Here is a 26,004-nt window from a genome sequence, read left to right as displayed (position 1 = left end):
GTCTGTAGGGATCTTTATGTTTCTCATGATTCTGCTTGAAGTTGTTCTTATGTATGAGAACCAAAACCATAAAAACTGGTCAAATAAAATATTATATATATATCTTATTTTCATTTAGCTTAATGGACTACAGACATTTAAAAAAATAATATTAATAATAATAATAATTAAAAAATTATTAAAACTTCAAGTAAAGTTAAAATAGGACAAAAATACTACAAATAAAAACTAATTCATTATAAGGGTGCAGTAGAAACGAATGCATTACATCGTAAATTGCATCTTGCCATATTTCATATTTGTTTTGGCCTTCAGTTTTCCCATGTGCGTGAACTTTGAAAGACAAACATGTATTGCAGTGTTAACAAAATCTACTAATTGCTATTCTTTTAGAAAAACAATACAAGTGATCACTTCCGTGCAATGCATTGCAACCTAAAAGTCAAGAATCACTGCCAAAATTACGTCTTTTGCAGTGTGATTTATATTATTTTGCATCAAATGCACACCATTTTTCAAGCAGCAAGTTATTTTTCCAGTCTTTTGGTTTCTGTTGCTGTCACGTCGTGCAGATGCTGGGAATCATGGGCCGCAGTGACGTAACAGTCAGATATCCTTTACCTGCATGAAAGATGGCTGAATAAGTGATATTGTGCATCCTTTTTTGGCTGGTATCTGGTCTGCACCACCCAGCAGAGAGACAGACATTCACATACAGGCTGAACAAGTCTGATTCTGCTCGGCTGGCATCTGTAATCCTGTCCTGTCTCACTCTGTAATTATCCTTTCCTCACTGTGCCACACATTACATAAACAGTTCCACAGCGCCGTGCATGAACAAACAATGCACATCACATACACACACACACAGATTTACATAAACAGAGCTGCTCCATCTAGAAACACACTCTGTGAATTGCGTTTTGAATAAACCTCACATTGCACACAATGCATATTGTTTGCTCTGTGATAAATTGCATATGCTTCTCCTGTAAGTAAATGTAAAAAATGTAAATGTATATAATGCATTTTAATTATACAGTTTGTAATGCAACTATACGTGAAATTCAGCTTGTGTTGCCAGAAGCGTTTGTACTCATATGAGTGTGTTTCAGGTCTCAGGACTCAAATATGCAGTTGCAGGCATGCACTGTACTGTAGAAATAAACTAACATTATTATTTGAAGAGTTTATTTGCAAACACAGATAAGTCTGTTTTTAACAATTTTCAAAAATCATGTTTTTCATTGTGCATTCCAATTAATCTCAGTCAAACTGCAGTTGAGTTATTTTGATAGAAAGTAAAAAATAACTTAAAATACAGCTAACACAAGAAAAACATAACATGATTATTAAAAAATTTAAAAAATGAGTTATCTGTTTTAATAATAATAATAATAATAATAATAATAATAATAATATTTATTTTATATTGTGCCTTTAAAAGTAGCTTACATAACAGTTTTTATTTTTATTACTTTGTTTATTTATTTAATTATTTATTTATATGGGCATATATATGATGTATATATACACATTAAAAAACATAAACTAATACAAAAAATTAAAACAGCAAAATTGCAAGAATTTTAAAACTGGTATGTAATAAAATTTAAATTTTAAATTTAAATAAAAACAAAAATTTAAAAAGCAACAAAATTAGCTAAAGTCTAAATAAAATATATAGACATACTTAATAAAAAAAACAACAAAATTAATAAAACTCACTAAAATAATTATTAAAAGTACTGATGTTTAAAAAAACATGACGAGCTATAATAAAACTGATGCAAATGGGGAAAAATATGTGTGTAATTATTATGTATATATAAATACAAATGCATTCATGTATATATTTAAGAAGTATATGTATTTATTATATTTTTTTATAATTTATATTAGATATAAATAAAAATATTTTGTACATAACATATTTCTCTTAAATATAGATGCTAATTTCTGTGTATTTATATATACATAATAATTACACACAGTACACACACATATATTAGGCAAACTCAAACTTTTTTTAGTGTGCGTTTTAAAAATGTAAAACAAATTTACCGCAAGTGCACAACAGAAATCCACTCATGCATTGCAGCATTATAAACTGCATTTATGCAAATGCAGTTTCAGACTGCAGCAATGATTTGTGAAGTTTGCTTTCTTTTGCACAGTGTTTCAGCCTTGAGTTTTCCTTCGTGCATGAACTAGTACATCTGTGAATGTTAGTAATGCAATGAGCATCCTCACTGCTACTGTGCTTCAATTAATGTGATTTATTGCATTTGTGGTCAGTGCATTATTGAGATGGCTGTTTATTGCTGCTGTGTGTGTGTGTAATGTGTAGTGGCGCGGCTCCAGTGCGGTCATATTAGTTTCAGCGTGTAGTTGTTGTTGTCACACTTGAAGGATTTGCTTCCAGCACAGTTTATTTTACAGCGCTGACCTGCTGCGTGTCACCCTGTCGAGCAGGTTCGGCCTTGCGTGTGTATCCGCACGGCTCTGTGGGTGGGTGTGTGTGTGTGTAAGTGAGTGTGTGTGGGTGTGTGTGAGTGTCAGAGCAGGCATGCATTGGTCTGTGCCTGTGTGTGTGTGTGAGTGTTTGTGTGTGTGTTCTCTTAAGGTCATCAGTAAACTTGTGTTGGTCATCAAGTGTGCATCAGAACACTGTGTTGCATGAAGCTCTTATCATGAATAAGTGTGTGTGCATGAGTGTGTGCGTGCATGAGTGTGTGTGTGTGTGTGGTGATATATTACCTTCTTTTGTGCAGGTGTGATAAAAGCTTTGGGGTGTGGAGATACGGACAGACCTGAGATAACATATCCTGCCTTAGCACGACATCTCTCTCTCTCTCACTCACTTTCTCTGTCTGTGTGTGTGTCTCTCTCTCTCTCTCTCTCTCTCTTATGTCATCTTGCTGTTTGTCCTGCTTTCAGGTGTTTAAAACTGTGTCAGTGAGAATAAAGCTCTGATTCTGTTCTTCATTCATTCCAACATCAAACATGTTCGTGTCACTGAACTCCATCTGAAACTATTTGAAACACGCTGCTCATTCTTGTATAATTATAATGATTTGACTTCACAATAAGCTCCCATTAGTAATGCATTACCTAACCATGAGCAATACATCTGTTACAGTATTTATTCACCTTTGTTAATGTTTGCTCATGAAAATACAGCTGTAAGTTCATGTCAGCTCAGGTGCATTAAAAATATGAATACATGCAACTTTTGGTTTTAATATTGCATTGGGAAATTATGATATTTACATTGACTTATAATAATAAAAGCTTTAGTTCATCCGCTTAGTTTGTGTTTTAACTAATGTGAACAGTTCATGAGCCAGTTTTGACTGAGACACTATTTGTTTTTCGCTATATATATTTTATTATATAATAAATATATAATATATATTTATATTTAATATATAATATATTATTTATATATATATATTATTATATATTTTTTTATTTATTTTAAACAATCTAAAAATTGTGTAAAAGTTTATAGAAATGCTGAACAAGTTACAGGGCCTAAAACAGGCATTCATGTCAATTTTAACCTAAAATTTTGATTGAATAAAAGCCTTTGTCAGTTATGAAATGCTGTGTGAATTTATGTTTCTCACTAAATTAATTGAAATTAATTGTGAAATTAATTGTTTATATATGAAGAATTAATTTGCAAAAACAGATAACTCCGTTATTATATTTTTTCATTGTGGATTCCAGTTCATCTCAATCAAACTGCGGTTGTTGTTTTTTTTGTTTTTTTTGATTAGTTAAAAATAATAATAAATAATAAAAGATACAGCTGACTTACACAATAAAACACAATAAAAACATTATTGCTGTCAAATGATTAATCGCAATTAACTGTAGTGTGTATATTTATAATGTATATATAAATACACACATACACACAGTATTTATTTTGAAATATTTACATGTATGTACATTTATATATTTATATTCTTATATTTTATGTTAAATATAAATATTTTTAATATATAAACATTACTTATTTTTCTTAAATGTATCCATGCATGTGTGTGTATTTATATATACATAATAAATATACATATATATATATATAGCACACATACATATATTATGTACACAAAAACTTTTATTTTGGATGCAATTAATTGTGATGAATTGTTTGACAGCACTAATTATAACATAATAAAAAAACATGATTTTTGATAATGTTATTATTTTTTTTAACATTTCTTAAAAGCAAAAAAACTAATAAAAATGACAAAAAATACTAAAACTATAGCTTAATTTAACTAAATTAAAATGTAAAAGTAATTGTAAGTGTAAGTAAATGTTTTCCAGCACACACAGGCTCTAAAAATATCAAAATGTAATAACAGACTATTGAATTTTTGTATTTTTGGAGCCTAGATGTTCTGACTTTTTTCTGTTTTGATCATCCATACTTTTTTGTCGAGCAGCATGTTTGAGAGGTTGTTTTCTTTTCCAGTGTTGTGCGTGCTTTTGTTTTTATTTTGTTTGTTTTTATGTTTGCAGTTCATTTGACTTCTGTAGTGTGATGCATTTCCAAATAAAACAAGATGTTAAGTGAGAAAAAAGTGTAGGGAGTGACTTTTTCTGTCACTGATGAATCAGTAAAACCAGGAACTCAAGTCGTAATCCAGTCTTTAGTGTTTTTGGAGGTTGTAGTCTTAAAGCTGCAGCAAGATTCTGCGGTTTCGAATGAATCAAGTGAGTCAGTGATTCAGTGACAGGTTCATAGATGCATCAGCGCTGCACAGATCGATTTCCATATAACATCAAAGTACTGCAAGAGTGATTCAAAAGTGTAAAGAATCATCTGCCCTCCGTTCACTTTTACGGCACTTTGATGTCATACGCTGATCCAATGCATCTTAAATGTTTTTGAATGAATCAAGTGAGTCAGTGACTCATTCATTAAGACAGTCACTTGCTAGGGTTCTGAATGAATCAGCTGTTTGAATGAATCGGCTGAATGAATGATTCAGTGACTCACTCATTAAGACACCGGGTGCTTTTAGTTTTATTTGAAGAGTATCATTTCATTTATTTTTTTATTTTTTTAATTATTTTACATTTGATTATTACTAAAAAAAAAACATACCTATATATATATTCATTACTCATATTTCTTTCTAAAGCTGCTTTTTGAAATGTCTATTCAATGCTGATTTAACAACACAATAATGACTTTAGATGATCTTTTGTGGGAAATTTCTTTTTAAAAATTTTAACTGCTCCACAGCCCTAATATTTATAGATTTTCTGTAATTATATGATTAATGTCAATTAAACTATACAAATGTAATTAATTTATTTATATAGTTAAAAGCTCTAGAACTGAACAGCATTTAATTACGTAAGTATGTAAAATGACATTTTCTGCTCTTGAACAAGCTGGGGAAGTTTTACAGTTGTATCGTGTGTGTGTGTGTGTGTGTGTGTGTGTGTGTGTGTGTGTGGTTAGACAGGTTATCATGGTGTCATCATGAAAGTGTGTGATGAGTAAATGAATGAGCGTTAAGTTCATTTCTGGAGTGTCTTGACTGAATGTCTGATCTGTCTCAGTGATTCTTCATTATTACAGTGATGCTGTGTCGCCCTCTGCTGGACACACAAACACACCAACAACACTTTTTGACTATTTAATGTAGGCAGTACAATTTATAAATACTTTGCCCTTTAAACTGTATGTACATTACTAGTCAAACGTTTTTGAGTAGTAAAATTTTTAAGTTTTTTTTTTTTAAGAAGTCTCTTTTGCTCACCAAGCCTGCTTTTATTTTATCCAAAATCAGTATTTAAAAAAAAAAAAAAAAGTGTTTTCTATATAAATATATTTTAAAATGTAATTTATTCCTGTGATTTTAAAGCTAAATTTTTAGCATCATTACTCCAGTCACAGAAATCATACTAATATTCTAATTTTATTATTATTGTTGTTAAAAACAGCTGAGTAGAATTTTTTCAGGTTTTTTTACCGACTACAAAGTTAAAAAAAAAACAGCATTTATCTGAAATAGAAATCGTTTGTAGCATCATAGATGTCTTTATCATCACTTTTGATTCATTTAAAGCCTCCTTGCTAAAGTTTTAATTTCTATAATCCCAATAAATAAATAAACTTACAGTGTATAATATTATAAAAGCTTTTTATTTCCGATAAATGCTGATCTTTGGATCTTTCTGTTCGTTAAAGAATCCTGACAAAATATTCAACTGTTTTAGATATTGATAATAATAATCATAAATTTGGTTGAGCAGCAAATCAGCATATTAGAATGATTTCTGAAGGATCATGTGACACTGAAGACTGGAGTAATGATGCTGAAAATTCAGCTGGACATCACAGAAATCAATTGCAGTTATCAGATATTCACATAGAAAACAGTTATTTTAAATAGTAAAAATATTTCACAATATTACTGTTTTTGCTGTATTTTGGATCAAATAAATGCAGGATTGGTGAGCAGAAGAGACTTCTTTAAAAACACATTTTGACTGGTAGTTTAATTCTTTTGTATTTTGCATTACAGTAATGACGTTCAGGGGAAAGTGTGTTTAAAATTATGAAAATTATGTGACAATGCCAAAAATAAGAGTAGTTATAATTTTAGACATTATTTTCTTTATGCAAAAATGTCTTACACTGCAAACAAACGCTTTTCCTACTTAGATTTTTTGTGGTGTTTCCAGCCAAAATATCTAAAAATTCTTAAATCAAAAAGGACTTTCTAGACAAGTAAAAATTATTGTCTCGTTTTCAGAAAAACAAGTCGAAATGAAGTGTTTTTTTGCTTACCCCATTGGCAGATACTTTTGCTTGTTTCAAGCAAAAACTCACTTAAATCTGACTTATTTTTTCTGAAAACAAGACCATTTTTGCTTGCATAGAAAATCCTTCTTGATTTAAGAACTTTTTAGATATTCTGGCTGGAAACAAGACCTTTTTTTTTTTTTAAGTGGATTCATTCATCAGTTGAGAATCACTTTGATTTCAGAAGCTCTTTTGAGCTCTTTCTTCCAGACTCTTGTGTTCATTCAGGTTTTAAAACTTTAAGTGTTTGAATGAGGATTTCGGTGTCTAACAGGGAACATTCTTCTGGTAAAGTTAATAGAACCTTTGATCAAAGTGATCTGGATCCTGTTTGCAGGTGTAGTTTGATGTGTTTGTACAGTAGGTGTGTTTGTAATAAATCACAGTCGCTGCAGTTCCTCTCTGTCACCAGCAGGTGTCGCAAAGCTCTCGAATGTCCATCTGTGATCTAACTGAACAAAACCTTTCATTTTATTGACCAGCCACCATCGAACTTTGACACGGTGCATTTCTGAACTCCATCATGTGGTTTAAGTTATCGATTTCTATTCAGATTTGAAGCGTTTCGGTGACACGGAGCCTCCCGACGCCGCGGTGTGGCGTGGAGCATTCGCGCATGCGCAGAGGCGGCGCTGGACGCTGAAGAGTTTTCGAGAGTCGAGCGATTCCACCCCAGCGCCGCTTCCGCGTTCGGCCAACGTCACGTGACAAAAGAGCTTCTGATTGGTTTCGCTTATTTTAATGGATATGTAGTTACCTCACGTTAAATATTTAATACAAAACCTTTAGAGCTCAGAATGAGAATTATTTAAAAAGTATCTGCGTTATGAAAGAATCTTTTTTTAATTCAATTTTTAGATTACGCGAGTAAAGCCACAGTAACATTATTTGTAGTAACAAAATGTAGTTTAAAACCAAAATACTATTAATTCAGTATGAATATCGAATCAGATGTTTAACATATTGCAGTAAGCATAAAATACAAGTCAAAGTAAACAAATAAATGCAATTAATTTAAGTTCTTTAGCAATGAATGTAAAGCAAATCTCACTCTAATAATGCAGCGGTAGTATTATTTCTTTTTAATACTTTCTCAAATAAATTATTTATTTGTCATTTGTAATACTAACATGGGATTATTATTGTTGTTGTTGTTGTTGTTGTTGTTGTTGTTATTATTATTATATGAAATATAAATAATGCACTTTACAGAACAAACACCCAGGACTGCCAGGGGATACAAAATAAATTCTAAATGGAAATAATTATCTTAAATATGTTATATGTGTGGACATATTTTACAGATTTTTAATTTTTAGTTATTTATTTATTTATTTATGGGGAAAAAAAGTTTGTGCTGACAATATTTTGATGTGCATTTGTGACATTCAATGCAAGTTAGATTTAACACTAAAAACTGGAGACAGCTTCAAAATAACGAAATATGTTTTTTTACTGAATAATAATATTTATGGGACAATTCACAGATTTTCTGCCATAAAAGTCCTGCAAGTTTACTATAGTAAAAGTAAACACTAAAAGTGTTTTCTTTAGAAGTTACTATGCGGATTACCACTTTTAGTAATTGATATACGATTGCACCTACATTTTTGAACAAAAAGTCTCCAGAAATACAAAAATCATCTCGAGAATGCGTTTTTTTTGTTTTGTTTTTTTATTAAAGAAAAAAATTGAACATTACAAAAATATTAACAAGTAAATCGAGATACACAAAATATTAAAGCAATCTTATACAGTAAAACAGAGTTCTAAAGGGAGAGAAACAAATAGATTAAAAAATAAATAAATAAAAGATAAAATAAAATAAAATAATATAAACAAATAAAAAATACATACACACACACATATATACATACACTACCGTTCAAAAGTTTGGGGTCAGTAAGACTTGTAATAGTCTTTAAAGAAGTCTCTTATGCTCATCAAGGCTGCATTTATTTGATTAAAAATATAGAAAAAAAACAGTAATATTGCAAAATGTTTTTACAATATAAAATAATGTTTTTTATTTTAACATACTTTAAAATAGAATTTATTCCTGTGATTTTTATCAGCTGTTACTCCAGTCTTAAGTGTCACATGATCCTTCAGAAATCATTCTAATATGTGGATTTATTATTAGAATGATCAATGTTGGATAATATCAACAGTTGTGCTGCCAAATATTTTTTGGAACCTGTGATTTTTTTTTTTTTTTTCAGGATTCTTTCATGAATAACAAGTTTAAAAAGTACAGTGTTTATTCAAAATATAAATATTTTATAACAATGTAAATTATTTATTATTAACTTTTAATAAACATTTAATTATTAACTTCATACATCCTTGGTGAATAAAAGTATTAATTTCTTAAAAAAAAAAAAAAAAAAAAAAAAAAAAAAAAGAAACAATAAAAATGTACTGACCCCAAACTTTTGAACGGTAGTGTATATATATATATTGAAACAACTAAACAATAGTTAACATTTTCTTTCTTTTTCCTTATGACATATTCAAATCTATCTTTTTATTATTAATTTGCATTAGAGACTTTTTCAAGATCTCCATTTCTGATAAAAATTAAATTACACTTTGGTATGCATTTTGCAAATTTCTGTTTATGAATATAATATTTACCTTGTAAAATGTAAAAGTTAACAATATACTCAGTCACTTTACTTTTGTGTGAATAAGTACAAATCACATCTTTTAAAGAAAGCACATAGTTGACATTTCTTCGCAGAAATAGAAAGGCACTAACATCAGACCAGAATCTAAGAGACAAATCACAATCATAAAACAAATGTGACCCTGGAGCACAAAACCAGTCTTAAGTCGCTGGGGTTTATTTGTAGCAATAGCCAAAAATACATTGCATGGGTCAAAATTATAGATTTTTCTTTTATGCCAAAAATCATTAGGAAATTAAGTGCAGATCATGTTTCATGAAGATATTTTGTAAGTTTCCTACTGTAAATATATCAAAACGTAATTTTTGATTTATAATGTGCATTGCAAAAAAACTTAATTTGGACAACTTTAAAGGTGATTTTCTCAATATTTTGAATTTTTTGCACCCTCAGATTCCTTATACTGAAATAGTTGTGTCTCAGCCAAATATTGTCCTATCCTAACAAACCATACATCGATGGAAAGCTTATTTATTCAGCCCTCAGATGATGTATAAAGCTCAATTTTGAAAAATTGACACTTATGACTGGTTGTGTGGTCCAGGGTCACAAATGACACAAATCTTCCTCATGTGCATTACAGAAACTACAAGTATTGTCAATGTCCACGAATTTAGAAAGAGCTCATTTCTAAATTTTGTGAAGTATTTTGAAATGCACCTCTTTAACTTTATTCCAAATACAAAATTTATAAGGATTTGAGCAGGTCGTTTTCCAATTAATATCAGAAATTTTTGCATTCCAAAAGAATTTTCCTCTAGGTGAGATTTTATGTTTCGATAGCCAAAAAATGTGTCAATCTTGAGAATGCGGTCCGGTGCGGCGCGTCTCATGCGTGACGTCACGGAGCTGCAGTGAACCGGAGTGGAAGCGCTAGAAGCTCCAGCGCCGCGTCGAAGCGCAGCGACATTTTCATCTCATTTCATTTCCTCTTCATCCACAGGCCCGATTCGGACTGTCTGATCTCAAACCCACAACAACTGGATGCTCGGAATAACCCGGAGCCTGAAGCAGCAGAAGAGAAGCAGAGGCTCGTGTGCGATATTCGCTGGGTGAGTGTCCGCTCATCGACACGTTTAATGCATCTATCATCCGATCTCATTTCACACTGATTATTGACCGATTGCTATCAGCTGATCGCCCGTGTTCTTCCCTCTGCTCGTTGTGTGTTGGTGCTCGTGCATTAGTGATTTCACACTGCGTTTCTGCTGATTGCATGTGAAGACCCAGATGCGTCTGAAGACTGCAGCGCGTTTAATAAAGCTGCTGATCACAGGTGATGTGCATGTGGAGTTTTGCAGGCGTGGTTCTCTCAACATCTCAGATGCATATAATTCATCTGTATTTATCATGCACGACTTATTTGCATAAACATACAGTTGAAGCTCTGATTTCTATTCTTGTTGAGATCTGTTGCGTCTGCTTGTTTTACTTTGGAAGATGAAATTCATCATTTACTATAGTGCACTGTGGTGCTTTCACATATGTGTATGATTATTATGGTCATGCATCATGACATTTACATGCAAAATTATATTACGGTGGTATCTGTTTAAAAAACGTAGTGTTATGATATGTCTTTTATAATATTGCCATATTATAGTAAAATTAATTCAGGATAAAAAGTCCCAATCTACCAGAATTCATCCTAAATGAACCATAGTACCATATTCAGACAATGTTTATATGCCATAATATTTGCACGGCACTCCAAAATACTGTAAAGAATAACTTGGAAATACCCTAGTCCAGAAAACATAGGGTGCAGACGATGCTAACGAGCGTGTTGTGAAGCGAGGTGAGGAGATCCGGCCTCAGGAGTTTAAAGAGCCAGACAGCAGCACGCGAGGAGACCGTCTGTCGCGTCTGCCGCCGGACGCCCGTGTGCCAAGATACCCGACCCGGACGTGCAGGAGCATTCTGGGATGAGCTTTTGGAAGCACACACGTCTGATTGCAGACGGCTTGAGGAGACACTTGCTCATTCAGCAGGGTTTCCACAGCCATGCCAAACCAAAGTGCTTTTTTTTTTTTTTTTTGGCTTGGAAAACATAAATACTTAAGGCAAGACACTACAAGTGTGTAGCGTAGAGTTATTAACTAATAGGTATCGCCATGCTTTCCTCAGTGGATTAATCATGGTATACTGAAGTTGTTTTGTGAGTAAATATTTGCATGTCAACATATGGACAAAGCCAGGTTCGTAATTCTTGTTTGATTTTTGTTGCCATATCAGAGTTAATGTGAATGATGTATGAACAAACCCCTCAGTAGAAACCTTCAGAATATAGAGAGGAATAAAACTTTTTGGTGTATGCAAATGCTGCTGAAGTGGAGAAACAAACTCATTTTGAGAAAAAAGGCTTAAAACATGATAAGTTTAATCTACAGATGCAGATAGATGAAGTGCAATAATAAAACCAGGCGGATGATATATGAACAAACCCTTCAGTAAAATACTTCAGAATATAGTGAAGAATACATCTCTAAGTTTTTGTGTATGTAACTGCTGCTGAAGTGGAGAAACAAACTCATTTTGAGAAAAAAGGCTTAAAAACTGTAAAAATTTAATCTACAGCTGCAGATAGATGAAGTGCAATAATAAAACCAGCCAAATGTTATATGAAGAAACCCTTCAGTAAAAATGTTTAGAATATAGAGAGGAACATAACTCTAAGTTTTTGTGTTTGTAAGTGCTACTGAAGTGGAGAAAAAACTCACAGCCTTTAAATATATGCTTTTTTACCACGTTTTTATAAACAAAAAATTAAAATGAGATATATAAATTAGTTTGATTTATGAACAAACCCCTTAGTAAAAACCTTCAGAATAAGGAGAGGAATAAAACTGTAAGTTTTGGTGTATCTAACTGCTGGTGAAGTGGAGAAACAAACTCATTTTCAGAAAAAGGCCTTAAAAATATGTATTTTAAGTTAAATCTACCGATGCAAATAGATGAAGTGCATAAATAAAACCAGCCGAATGTTATATGAAGAAACCCTTCAGTAAAAATGTTTAGAATATAGAGAGGAACATAACTCTAAGTTTTTGAGTTTGTAAGTGCTATTGAAGTGGAGAAAAAACTCACAGCCTTTAAATATATGCTTTTTTTACCACGTTTTTATGAATAAAATATGTAAATTAGTTATATAAGTCAGTGTGAATGATTTATGAACAGACCCCTCAGTAAAAACCTTCAGAATATAGAGAGTAATAAATTACTAAATTTTGGTGTATGCAAGTCCTGCTGAATTGAAGAAACAAACTCATTTTGAGAAAACACCTCTTAAAGATGTGTATTCTAAGTTTAATCTACAGATTTAAATAGATGAAGGGAAATAATAAAAACAGGCCAATGATATATAAACAAACCCTTCAGAAAAACATTTTCAGAATATAGAGAGGAATAAAACTCTAGGTTTTGTGTTTGTAAGTGCTTCTGAAGTGGAGAAAAAACTCTAAGTCTTTAAAAATATGCTTTACCAGGTTTTTATGACTAAAAAATATAAATCGGTTATGTAAATCAGTGTGAATGATTTATGAACAAACCCCTCAGTAAAAACCTTTAGAATATGGAGAGGAATAAAACTGTAAGTTTTGGTTTTTGTAAGTGCTGCTGAATTGGAGGAAAAACCTTTAAAGATATGAATTACAATTAAAAATCTACAGGTGCAAAAAGATAAATGTGCAATAAAACATACACTTAAAGTGTATTTTGCATGTTTTCTTTCCACTGGGCTGGAAAGACATATTATAGAAGCAAAATAGACCTTAAAACTCAATATCAGCCAGTTCATGAACAAGCAGGGTGTTTGCCTGTACTTTCTTGCATTAAAAGTCATGGACATTTCTGTAGCCTACAGTTAGTCATATGGAAATTGCTGTTTTGTGAGTGGATTGATTTGAGTTGTTATTGCAGGAATCATGACTGTGGAAACCCTGTGGTCTGTGGGTCTGATCTGCTGTAGCTTCATGTTTTAATCTGCTCATTTGAGGAACATCTCAGTTGCGTTTGAAAGTGAGACTCTCGGTTTCATCAGTGACAGTGTCTTTAGTCTCTTTAGCGACATCAAAACATTTCTTTTGATGGCTCTGATCTGTTTGTGGGGCTCCAGTGTGTTCACAAGGACTCTGATGGTCGGCTGATGTGGAGTGCATTGATTAAACTCCATTAGTTTTCAGGATTCACGTGCCTTCGAACCCCTGCGGCCTTCAGCGCTCTGTGTGATTGACGGGTGGATCACAGCAGGCCGGTTCAGTCAGATCTGGTATGTTCAGTTCATTGGCGTGCTGTCACATTTTCGTTTTAAACGGCTGTTTTGCTGTTAGAAGCAGCCATGCAAAGTGTTTGGATGTTTAAAACACTTTAAATATCTGAATGAAGTGTTGCTAAGTCTGTGGTTTTCCCACAAAGTTAGGCTACTTTTACACTGGAACTGTTGGTTGTTGTTGTTTTTTTTTCCAGTTTCCCCTTTGACTGGACAGAAAATGCAGTTGGAATAATTTTTGTATTAGCAATTGGGCTGGTTTTGTTATGCAGACCTGGCAACCCTGTAAATGGTGTTTACTTTTAGATGCAAAATAATAAAATGTTTGTGCATCTTTCTTGGCATGTTCACTTCAAAATGTAATAGATATGGTGTTGAAAATGAAGTCAGTCAGTACTGTTTATGTTTGTGGTTAGTTAGTGGCTGATGTTAGTGGCTAAAAATTGGTAGCACTCTATGAAAATCACCACAAAACCAGATGATAAAGGCTGTGTTCACACTCAGATGCTGTTTTTACCCAGCAAAAACTGAGCTTTTTGAAAATTCTAAAAAGTGTTTTAGTTTGTAGTTTATTTTCCATGATAAATGATAAATTATATACAGTAAAAAGCAAGAAAGTACAATTGTGCAGGAAGTGGTAGAAAACCCATGTGAGCTTAATTAAAGCCTCCACCTAAACCACATTTATTTTTCACAAAATGACAAGAATTGGATAAGTTTGAGAATGCTGTTTTTGTGTTGAGTCTTCAATAACAATAGATAGATGAATGTCACTTTGTATAATCTTCATTTTACACAAAAGTTACTCTAATTGCAATAAAACACTTTCATTCCACTAGTCTGAAAGAAGACATAATATGGAAGCAAAATAGACCTCAAAACTCTAAATTGCCCAGTGCATAAAAAAATGAGTTTGCTTGTAGTTCCCTTAAAAGTCGTGGAAGGTTTGTAGTTTATATATATATTTGTGTGTATATATATATATGGATCAAAGACGAAAAAGGGTTTAAGCATAAAAACAGTAAGTGTTTTAAATTGTTGTTGTTGTTCCAGAAAAAATATTAAAAAGTTTTCTGTTTAATTTAACTGCATTTTTGTTTTTGTTTTTCTCAGCAAAAAATAAATATCATACATATATACTCAAATATCATACATATATACTCATTTAATTTACAGAAGACACCCACTAAAATGTCATTCAGTGTAACAATCTTGTCAAGCAACAACAATCAATTCATGGCATATTAAAAGACAAATTACTTTCACCCCAAATACTATTTAATTGTAATTTTACATTTTTTTAAATTTCTCACTATCCTAGGTTTTGCCTATTTGTCAGTAATACATTTTTACTCATGTAAAGCCCAATAAAATGTAATATGCCTCCTTATTTTTATATATATATATATATATATATATGTACAAGTCAGAATAAGCATGTTGTTGTTGTTTTTTTGGTTTTTTTACATTAGTATTGTGTTACACTGAATGACAATGTAGTTACTTTCATTTATTGTGCTTTCTATGGACATAAAATCACTTTTGTAAATTTCTTTTGATGTGGACATCTTAATGTCTTTGACCTGTGCATTTATACTCAATACATGCTTCAAATTTCTTAGATATGCTTTTGTCCAATGTAAAGATTTAATAGATGTTGAAGCTTCTTCATGCAACCATTGATGCTAATAAAGAAGCTTTATTTTTAAGAGTGTGGATGCAACTTTAAAGATGTTTTAGCGTAATGAAGAAAAATGACATTAGTGAAGAGGAAAGATCCTGCGGTGTTTGAGACGCACACATACAGACGTTTGATCTCATAAACCGTATTTACGCCTTTATGAGAGTGACTTCATCAAACCTTTGAGCAGATTGAGAGCTTCCAGTGGATTTGTGGGACGTTTTATCGTTGTGGACTTTGGAGCTCTTATGCTGTGTTGTTCTGGTGATCATATTAAACCTGTGCTGATGCTGAGGAGAATTAACACTGATTGAATCAGTCTAATGTGAGCGGAATGCCTGAAGAGTTCAGGTTTAGTCTCAGGATGGGTTTGTTCATTGTGGTCCATGTTGTGAGCTGATGTTCTTCCTGTGGTCTGTAACCATATAAACGTCTGCAGTGATGCATCTGATACTTCTGTTGTAATAAAAATTACTGAACACAAAAGTAAACACAATTTTTTTTTAGTGTTTTCAAACCCGTTGAACCCATGACTCTGCTGTTGCTTTTCACGCTGTACAACATTGAGTTGCATGTTGACATATTTCTGACATGTGAAATACAGATTGAAGCTGAACGTGAGTTCACATGTTTGTATATTTTGTTATTTTCCACTAACAAAGTGGTACCATGTTGTTTGCCAGTTACGTTGTTGAGATACGTGGCCTTGGCATATTTAGTTCCATTTATAACAGTGAGTTACTGTAAGTATCTGTCAGAGATTTGACGAGTGTTTTGACATTGATTTTCCCAAGGCTGTGTGAGATTTTTTTTTTTACCCTGTCTTTCGTTTTTGGGTCACACCTAGATGAGACTGAACCTGCGTTGCTTGCGCTCGTGGCCCAGTTTTGGGTATCGCCACCGTCCTGCTGCTGAGATATGATATGAGTTACTCTGATCAGAGGTCATGTTTTATGTATATATAGCACTTTACACAATGCATATTGCTTCAGAGCAGATTTACTGTAAATACTGCGTCTGGAAATCAACAGTATTGTATAATACAGTATTTAGATGTATTTCATGGTACAGAATGATTACCATAATCATGCAACCTAATATTTACATCATCATGTGTGTCAGTGCATTGCCCTTCACACATGCACAGACATGTTATTAGTGTGCATATGGCTGTGGTGATACCATGATAGTGTTTTGTTGCCAGTTGAGTGGTACATCAGTGTTGTGTCAGACGGCTATGTGTGTGTTTCTGCAGCTGCCCTGTGTGTGTCCAGTAGAATAGCAGCATTGTGGCCTGATGACCGGGCATGAACGCAGTGGGCGCCTCCATCTGCTGAGCGCACGGACAACCGTATTGCTCTGGAGAGAGTCTTTAGTCTGATACGCACATGCACACACACTCATGCGCTCTCCTCAGGTGGTCTCATGTGATGCTTCCCCTGTGGTGGTTTTTGGTCACTGGTTTGTCATTAAAGATGCAGTATGAAATATTTAAAGCTAGTGGTTGAGTACTGCAGTCCCAAATATACAAAATGAGAGTGTTGTTTTTTAGACTTGATGCTCACATGGGTTGCCAGATTGAGAACACCCAACAGGATGAGCCTTACACTATAAGTAGATGATTTGGTCTAGGCTTTTTAGGTCTGGTAGAATCTGAGATCTCTGGTCCAGGGGTGCGTTTCCCAAAAGCATCGTTGGTAAGTTAGTAAGTTCTGAAACCCGCGATGAATGAAACATCAAATAGAGCAAAATGACAGGGAGCAAAAAATAGTAAAATAGTCATCAAGTGCCATGTTCAATATAGCTGCGTTTTACTCGGTGACGTCATTAACAGCGGCCATACATTGTTGAAATAATGTGGTTCAAACGATGGAGATGCGACCGTGTTTGGGAAACAGTTGTGAAAAGCTAGTTCATTTCGACAACAATGCTTCGTGCTATGGAGGTTAATCAGCGAGTTACGTCATTGTACGGGAAACGCACCCCAGTTCGTTTGCTCGCTTGCATGACTGCTGTGTTTTCCACCAACTGGCAACCCAGGGTGTTGAAATACTATTGGGTGAACTGGCAGTGGGCGGAGTCACAAGAACCAAAACAAAAACAGACATTCCGATACGGAATGCACATTTCAAAGCAGAATGACTTGTTTTATGTGTAAGTATGTGAACTTTATGTTTTCTAAATGTCTGCAAACATATTGTGGCATTTTTATGTTTAACAGTCATAAAATGACGTACAGCACCAGAAACTCTGTTGCATCATGATTTTTCTCACAGAACAAGAGCTGCTTTCATTCAGGCACATTGTTCTGATAAAGTGAGTTAAAGTGATCAGCATTCTGTCATCATTTACTCGCCCTCGCGTTGTTTAAACCTGTATGATTTTCTTTCTTTTGCCGAACACTAAAGAAGATGTTTTGTCTCAGTGTCTTTTGTTCACGCAGTGAAATAGTTTTAACATTCTTTAAAAGATCTGTTGTGTTTGAAAGAGGAAAGAACAAAAGACAAACAGCTTTGGAGCATGAACACTTATTCTGAGTGTTCCTTGGAATTCCTTTTGAATCATTTTGCATGTTGTGTTTATTTATTGATTTATTTATTTATTTTTGTTTATCAAGATTTATGTTTTATATCATAATACTGTTTTGTGTTCAAAATGCTGAAATAATGTTTAGGTTTAAATGAAAAAGAAGTAAATAAGTATCAGCTGTTTACAAACTGACCCACACTGGGTTATTCTACCGAACAAAAATGTGTAAAATGTATTAGTTGGAGCCACATTGAGAGCTCATTATCTCTGGACACAAACCATATTGAGTCTTTAAAAGGAAGATTCCAGAAGAAAAGTTTGTTAAGAACCAACATGTAAAGGACTGTTAAGATATCTTTAATATTTTTTGAGTTACAGGCGTCCAAACTTTGGGAAAGAGTCATTCTGTGTCAACGCAACCAGAGGTGGCCAGCTCAAATTTTTGATTTTGCTAATATTATTTTTGAAGAAACAGAAGTGTATAGTGATGAAAGCCAAAATATTAAATGCCAAGGATGAATATTTGCTGAATAATCCACTGTTTTGTTCAATCTTTGTTGCATTGTGTGCCAATGGTGATCATTTAATTACAAAGTGACCAACATTTGGTTTTCAGCCACCGAAAATGGGTAATATTCAACAATCTGGACATGGAGCCTCATTGAGTTCCTCATATCTCTGGGTCTGAATGATATAGAGCCTTGAAGATTCCGAAAGAAAAGTTTATGAAGAACTAGAATCTAAAACCATATTGTGAAATCTTTAATATTTCCTGAGTTATAGAAATGCAAACTTTGGAAAAAGAATATTTATGGCACTCAGACGGGTATATTCAATGCAGTTGTTTTGACAGAAGGAAACGAGATACATTTCTAGTTTCAACATTATTTGCTGTTCAGACATTCCTCTTTAAAAGAAAATAAGTATCATATATTGCAAAATGATCTACCACTGAAAATGTGTACAACCTTATTAAAAATATTAAACTTCCAATATCTCTGAAACCAAAACTTATAGGGCCTTGAAAATAAAGTTACCAAAAGAAATGTTTGTTGAGACCCACTATGTAAAAGGGCATTAAGATATCTTTAATACTTCTTGAGTTACAGGCACACAAACCTTGGGGAAAAGAACATGAAAAGTGCTTTTATCCCATTTTTGAACTGTCACCATTGGCATATAATGCAATAAAGATTGCTGAAGTCAACTGATTTTACTCATTTATATAAGAATCTCTGTGTAAAATTAATATAATGATGCTGTCATCTTTCTAAAGTCATTTTTACCCTCAGTAATTTGGCTTTGAATCTCAGGGGAAAGCGGTCATTTTGAGCCTCCTCTACAAAATAGTGCATTACTCAATAAATACATATCCATGAAATTTCATATTTTGGCTTTGATCGCTGTTTATGTTTAAAAAAATATAATAAAATCAAACATTTTAGCTAGAGAAGTTTCTGAAATGTTTGATTTGACCCAGTTTTGATACTGGTTTTGTGTTGATTTTGTAGTTTGCGTGTGTCTGTATGTCGTTCTTGTGTTTCTGATCTCCGTAACCCAATGAGACTCTTCAGTGCGAACGGACAGAAAACAGAAGCCGTCATACGGTCCTCTAGGGATCGTCGCAGGTGTGTGAACAGGAAGTAGAATCGCGAGCACCTGCACTAGAAACGCCAACGCTGCGGTCAGTGTTTTATTTCCAGCGATGATGTCATGTTGTCAGCTCGTTTGCATCGGCGGGTCCCGTATTTTCGCTCACACTGAAGCTGTTCATGCGAAGCTGCTCTATTCAAATGTCCTGAGATGATCCAGCCGCTCATTTGAATTAATCAGCTGAAGATAACGGTCCATGACTGACACTGAAGGTCACTTCCGTCTCACGGACGAATGCTCTGAATGTCTCTCCGTCTCTCACCTGATCGACTTGTCCATGCAGTGTTGTGTTGTGTAGTTTTTCTCCTGCGTGATTCTCCGCTGACTCTTCGTGTGTACGGTGGAGTTTGTCATCGTCTCATGTTTAAACATGTTCAAGCTGTTGCATTTGAGAGAATTGGATTCGCTTTTGAGTCTCGCAGTTTGAAAGACAGACAGATTAGGATTGATTTTGTCCTGTTTGTAATGAAATGAACGAGTCGTGGATCTCTGAAGGAGATTGATTTGTGTATCTGAGGTGCATCATAAAGCGTTCAGATGTTTGCTGCATTTCTCTGCGCTCTGCGGCTCAAGTTGTTTTTGTGTTGTGGTTAAAGGACTAGTTCAGCCAAAAATGGAATGAAATGTGCTAAAAATGTGCTCCCCCTCAGTTTGTTTGTTCATCAGTTTTGTAGAAATGTGTCATTGCATTGCTGTCTCACCAGTGGATCCTCTGCAGTGAATGGGTGCCGTCAGAACGATAGTCTAAACGGCTGATAAAAACACCACAATAATCCACAAGTAATCCACACAAAAACTATCATCTGTTTGGACTCTCATTCTGACGGCACCCGTTCAAATCCATTTGTGAGTAAGTGATGGAATGACACATTTCTTTTGCTATTAAATGTCATCTTTTCAGATCATTAGTGCTACAAGATTAGGATGAGTTTGTTTGTTCATCAGATTTGTAGAAATGTGTCATTCAATCACTTGCTCACCAATGGATGCGAATGGGTGCCGCCAGAATGAGAGTCCAAACAGCTGATAAAAACATCAAAATAATATACAAGTAATCCACACCACTCCAGTCCATCAGTGAACATCTTGAGAAGACAAAAGATGAAACAAATCCATCATTAAGGTCCATAATCCATAATAACGCTTCCTCCTGAATTAGGAGAGAAATCTGCACAGATCAAGCACAGTTTACAAGCCGAAACAAACAAAGCTCTAAACTTTAACACTTTTGTCTTGTGAAATTGTGATGTTTTTATCAGCTGTTTCATAGGGTTGGGTACCGAAACCCGGTGCCAATACGGCACCAGTACCCATGTGACCGGTATGTACCGGACCGAATCAGAACGCGAATTTCGGTGCCTCATTTCGGTGCCACTTAAATGCCTGAACTGTCGATTGAAATATTTGTCTTCTGGTGCTATGACACGGATGTAGAAGCATTGATTCATCAACAGTGTTGGGAAGGTTACTTTGGAAATGTAACAGGTTACAGATTACAAGTTACTTGATTTAAAATGTAATAAGTAGTGTAGCTTTTCAATTACTTTATTAAAGTAATGTAACATTACTTTTAATTACTTTGTGATTACTTTTCTAAATTTCTAATATTTTCAACTGTTAATCATTTTGAAACATTTAAACCAGGCAGAGTGAACCTTACAGCAGCGCTCAACACTGATTACTGTCAGACCTTCACAATCCTTTATCACTTGAATTAAGATTATAATAAGTAAGGGATAATGTACATCTTTATTTTGCGATAACAACTGGCTGAATGTACATTATCTCACTTATTACACAGCTGCTTGATAGATTATTTAGATGTTTCGTGGTAAAATTATTAGACATGAAACACTGATCTGAGTTGAAATATTTGAACGCAAAGCTTCCATGAAGAAATCAGTTGCTAGCAAACGACAAGTTCAAACTAGACATTTTAGGGATACAGTGCAGTCATACCAGTCTTCTTACACAACATTTCACCACATAATTAAGTAGTAGTACTAGTTTGTTAGTTATCTTATAATCCATTACAGCGTAAAAAAAAAAATGGCAGCAGCTGTGTTTGTATGAAACAATAGAGCAAGTCCACGATACCAGGATGACAGAATTAAGAAATTGTACGCATAATATTGAATTAAGGTTCAATACTTTATTAACTAACCAAACGCAAAGCTTCCGCCAAAAATATGATCAAGCATATAGCACTGACTTAAATTGCCCCGAAATAGTCTGAGCTGTGTAATAATTTAATTTAAAGCACACCGCAAATTCAGATTTTTTTTTTTTTTTTACTTATATTTTTGGGCTTTTTATGTCTTTTATTGTGATAGGACAGTAGAGAGACGACAGGACAGAGCTGGGAGGAGAGAGGGCAACGGGATCGGCAAAGGACCTCGAGACGGGAATCGAACTGGGGTCACTGTGAGCGCAGTTGCGCTATATGTCATAACAAGATCATAACATAAGTAACATCATAACAATGAAATAGTTTAATAGCTGTGATACTGGGTTTGAAATCAAATGCTTGCATAGTTATGACAGAAAACACTAGCATCCAACAATGCCTTGGAAAAACAATCTTAAAAAATGAAGTTTATGCAGAAACCCAAATAGGAAATAAAACAGTTATGGAACAAGCATGTGTCCGATTCTGTGTCCTAAACTCCTGAAACACTGGTGTCTCATTTTAGAGCAGTCAGTGCAATTTAAAAGAAGTCAATTAAATCTGTAAGTGGGGGTGGGTGTGTGAAAAAATTCAGATGTGACCCCCTTTGTAATCACTGGCATTTTTCAAAAGTAACTGTAATTTAATTACATATTTTTTCTAGTTACTCCCCAACACTGTTCATCAACATGCATGATCGCTAGTTAAATTTAAATACTGCATTCATGGGGTGTCAGAATGATCAGAAAATGTATTTACTGAATGAGAAAACTCACGTGAACGTCGGAAAGCTTTGATGATAGAAATCCAAGACATCTTTGTAGTTACTATCCATTTTCACATTTCGAATTAAAAGCACAAATCGTCTGGAAATGAGACCATCCGAGAAGCGCGTGAATGCTGCAACTATCGTCACACTTGCTCTGACTGCAGCAGGTGGTTTGTCGTTAGCTTAGCGAGCTACATTAAACACGTCTAACTTAAAATGCCAAAAACTAAACATTCTAAAGTGTGGCTATATTTCACGAGAAATGATTCAGACACTGCGACGTGCAGCAAATGTTTTACAGCAGTTGCGTGTGAAAGGGAAAACGCGTCAAACCTAATGAAACATTTGATGGTATGTGGAATAAAGTTGAAAGCAGAGGGATGCGCCGTGTTTGACAGTTTGCAGACATCAGGAGAGGTGTCGTATTTTGCCAGAGACGCCAAATATGTGATGCGATCTAGGAAAACCAAACACATGGTGAAATTTTACCTTTTTTAGGTTTTGACACCATATGGAAGCTGAGTTCAGGCCCCTTTCCAAAACTTTTATTTTTTACATAACCTACATTATGGCGATCTTAGGTTGGCCGATAGCGATGATTTTCAGGAATGGGATTTTGAGAAAAACGGCTTTAAAGTGAGACGGCTTTCACTTTCACTTTACGGGTTTAACGAGAGCTGTCTGTCAAGTTAGGAGCGCTACTACATCATTACACAAACAGACTAACGTTTGTTTTCCGTTGATCACCCATTTTCTGTTTAGTAAATAATGCAGCACCTTGTAGTAAAAGCGAGCGCAGCGCAACTGTTCGCGCACTGTGATAAAACAGACTGTCATCGGACGACTCCTCTTTAGTAACTTCATCATCCGATCCTTCATCTCTGGATGTGAAATAGCCCGTAACATCATTTAGGGCACTGACATCACCAAAACTGGGCAGACTGAGACGAGTAAGATCGGTTAAGTGAGCAGCTGCAGTACTTTAGACGGCGTTGTTGTGCTCCGCCATCTCACCATATTAAAATAAATAAATACATAAATAAATAAATAACTTTGCTTGCCGTACTTTACACAGGACTGGTGGAGAATGTGAACTGATACGCCTTTACTAAATATGTTAGGTGGTTTATTTTGATAAGTTAGGTTTTCGCAGCGCGTTCTTAACAAAGGAGAAAGACAGTCATTTCTGCTTGCTGCAATAAATGTCTGTTTTTCTGCACTAAACAAGTGAATTTCGAAGAGATATTTTCAGAGATGATAGACAAGATGTTATAGAATAATAATTTAATGAAAAACGAATTTCCTGAAAACGTCCCACCGTGACATCCGACGGGTTTTCCCAGATCTCATCACATATAGTCATATTTCTGCAAAAGAATTGCTGAAATTTTAAGCTGTTCAATTATTGTAGTTGGGTTAGGTGGCTTAGGTTTTATTGTTGTTGCGTTTTGCATTGACTTAATAATGTATAGTACTACTTCTTTTTTTTACTTTAAATACATTGTTCAATTTAAAGAACTTTTTTGTCCAATAAAAATATATTCATGTGTCATCCACCACTTTGTGGCTTTTTTAAAAGTATCAGTTCAGGCACCGTTTTGGCACCGTTTTTTTAAAAGTATCGATTTGGACCCTTTTTTTGAAAAAAACCCAAACGATACCCAACCCTACTGTTTCAACTCTCATTCTGACGGCACCCATTCACATCCATTGGTAAGCAAGTGATGGAATGACACATTTCTACAAATCGGGTGACCTGAGGATGAGCACATTTTTTTATTAATTTTTTTTAGCTCAGTTTAATTTTTAGGTGAACTGTTCCTTTAACTGGAGTTTTCTGATCCGCTTTCATTTGATGATTTTTCATGCAGATTGTAAATTGTATCCTCCATCTCCAGTGTCATGGCTTTATTCGAAACCTCTCGGGACGGTGAAACAGATACTTTCTGTCTTTCTCTGACCTTCTTTGGTTTCGTCTTTAACCTTGAAGCACCAGTTTGGATGTTGATAATCCAGTCTGTGTGTGTCTGATCGTTATCGTGTTTTATTGTGTCTCAGAACTTGATTGCATGATGCATGACTTCTTGCAGCTGAAATGTCTTCCTGTGAGTCAGTGGAGCTTTAGAGAAAGAGAAACTGACAAGAACACAAGCACCATAATGAGCAGAATTAGTTTGACTGTGTTGAGGATCATTTCTGTCATCCCAGTGTTCAGGCTGATCAGTGTTGGATCAGTCCCATTGTGTAAATCATTGTGCTGCAGTTTCTCAGGGTTGATTCTGGTGTAGTTTAATAACGCTTTGATATTAAACAAGTGCTTATAATAAAGATGTGGCTGTGAAGCTGCTCATTAGAAACAGATGTTGGAATCTGAGAGTGTATTTTAGATCTGTGTGTGTGTGTTTGTGTGTGATTATTGTAGCTCTTTTAATTATTTAGTGTTTGGTGTGTGTGGAGTTCAGCTTCATTATTCATATCTGCTGAAAACAGGAAAACTGCTGCTGACATCACGCCATATACTGCTGAGATCACAGCAAACCATACAGATCAGTGAGGGAATAGATTGACTGTTAAAAACATTTAACTTATTGTTGTTTTTTAATTATTTATTTTTTTAAATGTCAGTCCGAACATGTACATCAATTGAGCATTTGGCTGCTTTTGAACCTGTTTTTTTGTTTTGTTTTGTTTTCTTCTTCCAAAATGTTTTTCTTATTTTTTCTTTCATATATATTTTATATTGTGACATTTTATTTTATTTTATTTTATTTTATTTTATTTTATTTATTTTATTTCAAATTTTGTTTGTATTGTTTTTCCCCAAAATCCTTTTTTTTTTTTTTTTCTGGATCCAATTTTATGGGTTAAATAAAATGTAGTGATTAAAATGCATGCCTAGAGAACTTGTATAATAATTTTTTTTAAAAAAATTGTTTAATCTTTTAGAATGTAGGTAAATTCTAGTTTAACCTTTTTAAATAATATTATTTATATATATATATATATGTGTGTGTGTGTGTGTGTGTGTGTGTGTGTGTGTGTGTATATATATATATATATATATATATATACACACACACACAATTTTATTTTATTTTTTACATTTTATACTGTCTAAAACACTAATCCACACCAAGGTTATTATACTGAAACTAAAACTTAGGCCTTTTTTAAGTTACTTAAACATTAACTGGAATAGAATAATATATGAAAAAAAGTACTTTATTTTTTTATAAATATATATAATATATAATTCAATGCACTAAAATATTTAAAACCGAAATGAAATTAAAGATGTACAAAAATTAAAAGTTTGTTTTTTTTAAAAAAAAATGTTTACAATGAAAACAAAACCCAAAAATTATTTTGTTGTATTCAGTTGAATAATCAAATTTGAATATGTCAGT

The 26,004-nt window shown here is 33.8% G+C and overlaps 1 protein-coding gene across 2 annotated transcripts in view; it reads left to right on the top strand.

Moving 5' to 3' along the window:
• The first annotated feature begins 10,381 nt into the window (after positions 1–10,381).
• LOC127180977 (tyrosine-protein kinase CSK) overlaps positions 10,382–26,004 on the top strand; it is a 37,614-nt gene continuing 21,991 nt past the window's right edge. The window contains exon 1 of one of the 2 annotated variants that reach the window (XM_051135407.1): positions 10,382–10,583. The gene's annotated coding sequence lies outside the window, so the exon portion shown is untranslated. Of the gene's footprint in view, positions 10,584–10,696; positions 10,808–26,004 lie in introns of those variants that run through there. The other variant, XM_051135408.1, reaches the window with a different exon arrangement.

The sequence above is a fragment of the Labeo rohita genome, chromosome 18, assembly GCF_022985175.1.
Source record: "Labeo rohita strain BAU-BD-2019 chromosome 18, IGBB_LRoh.1.0, whole genome shotgun sequence".
Lineage (NCBI taxonomy): Eukaryota > Metazoa > Chordata > Actinopteri > Cypriniformes > Cyprinidae > Labeo > Labeo rohita.
The sequence above is the reverse complement of the archived record's forward strand: the minus strand, read 5'-3'. Positions and strand labels throughout refer to the sequence as shown.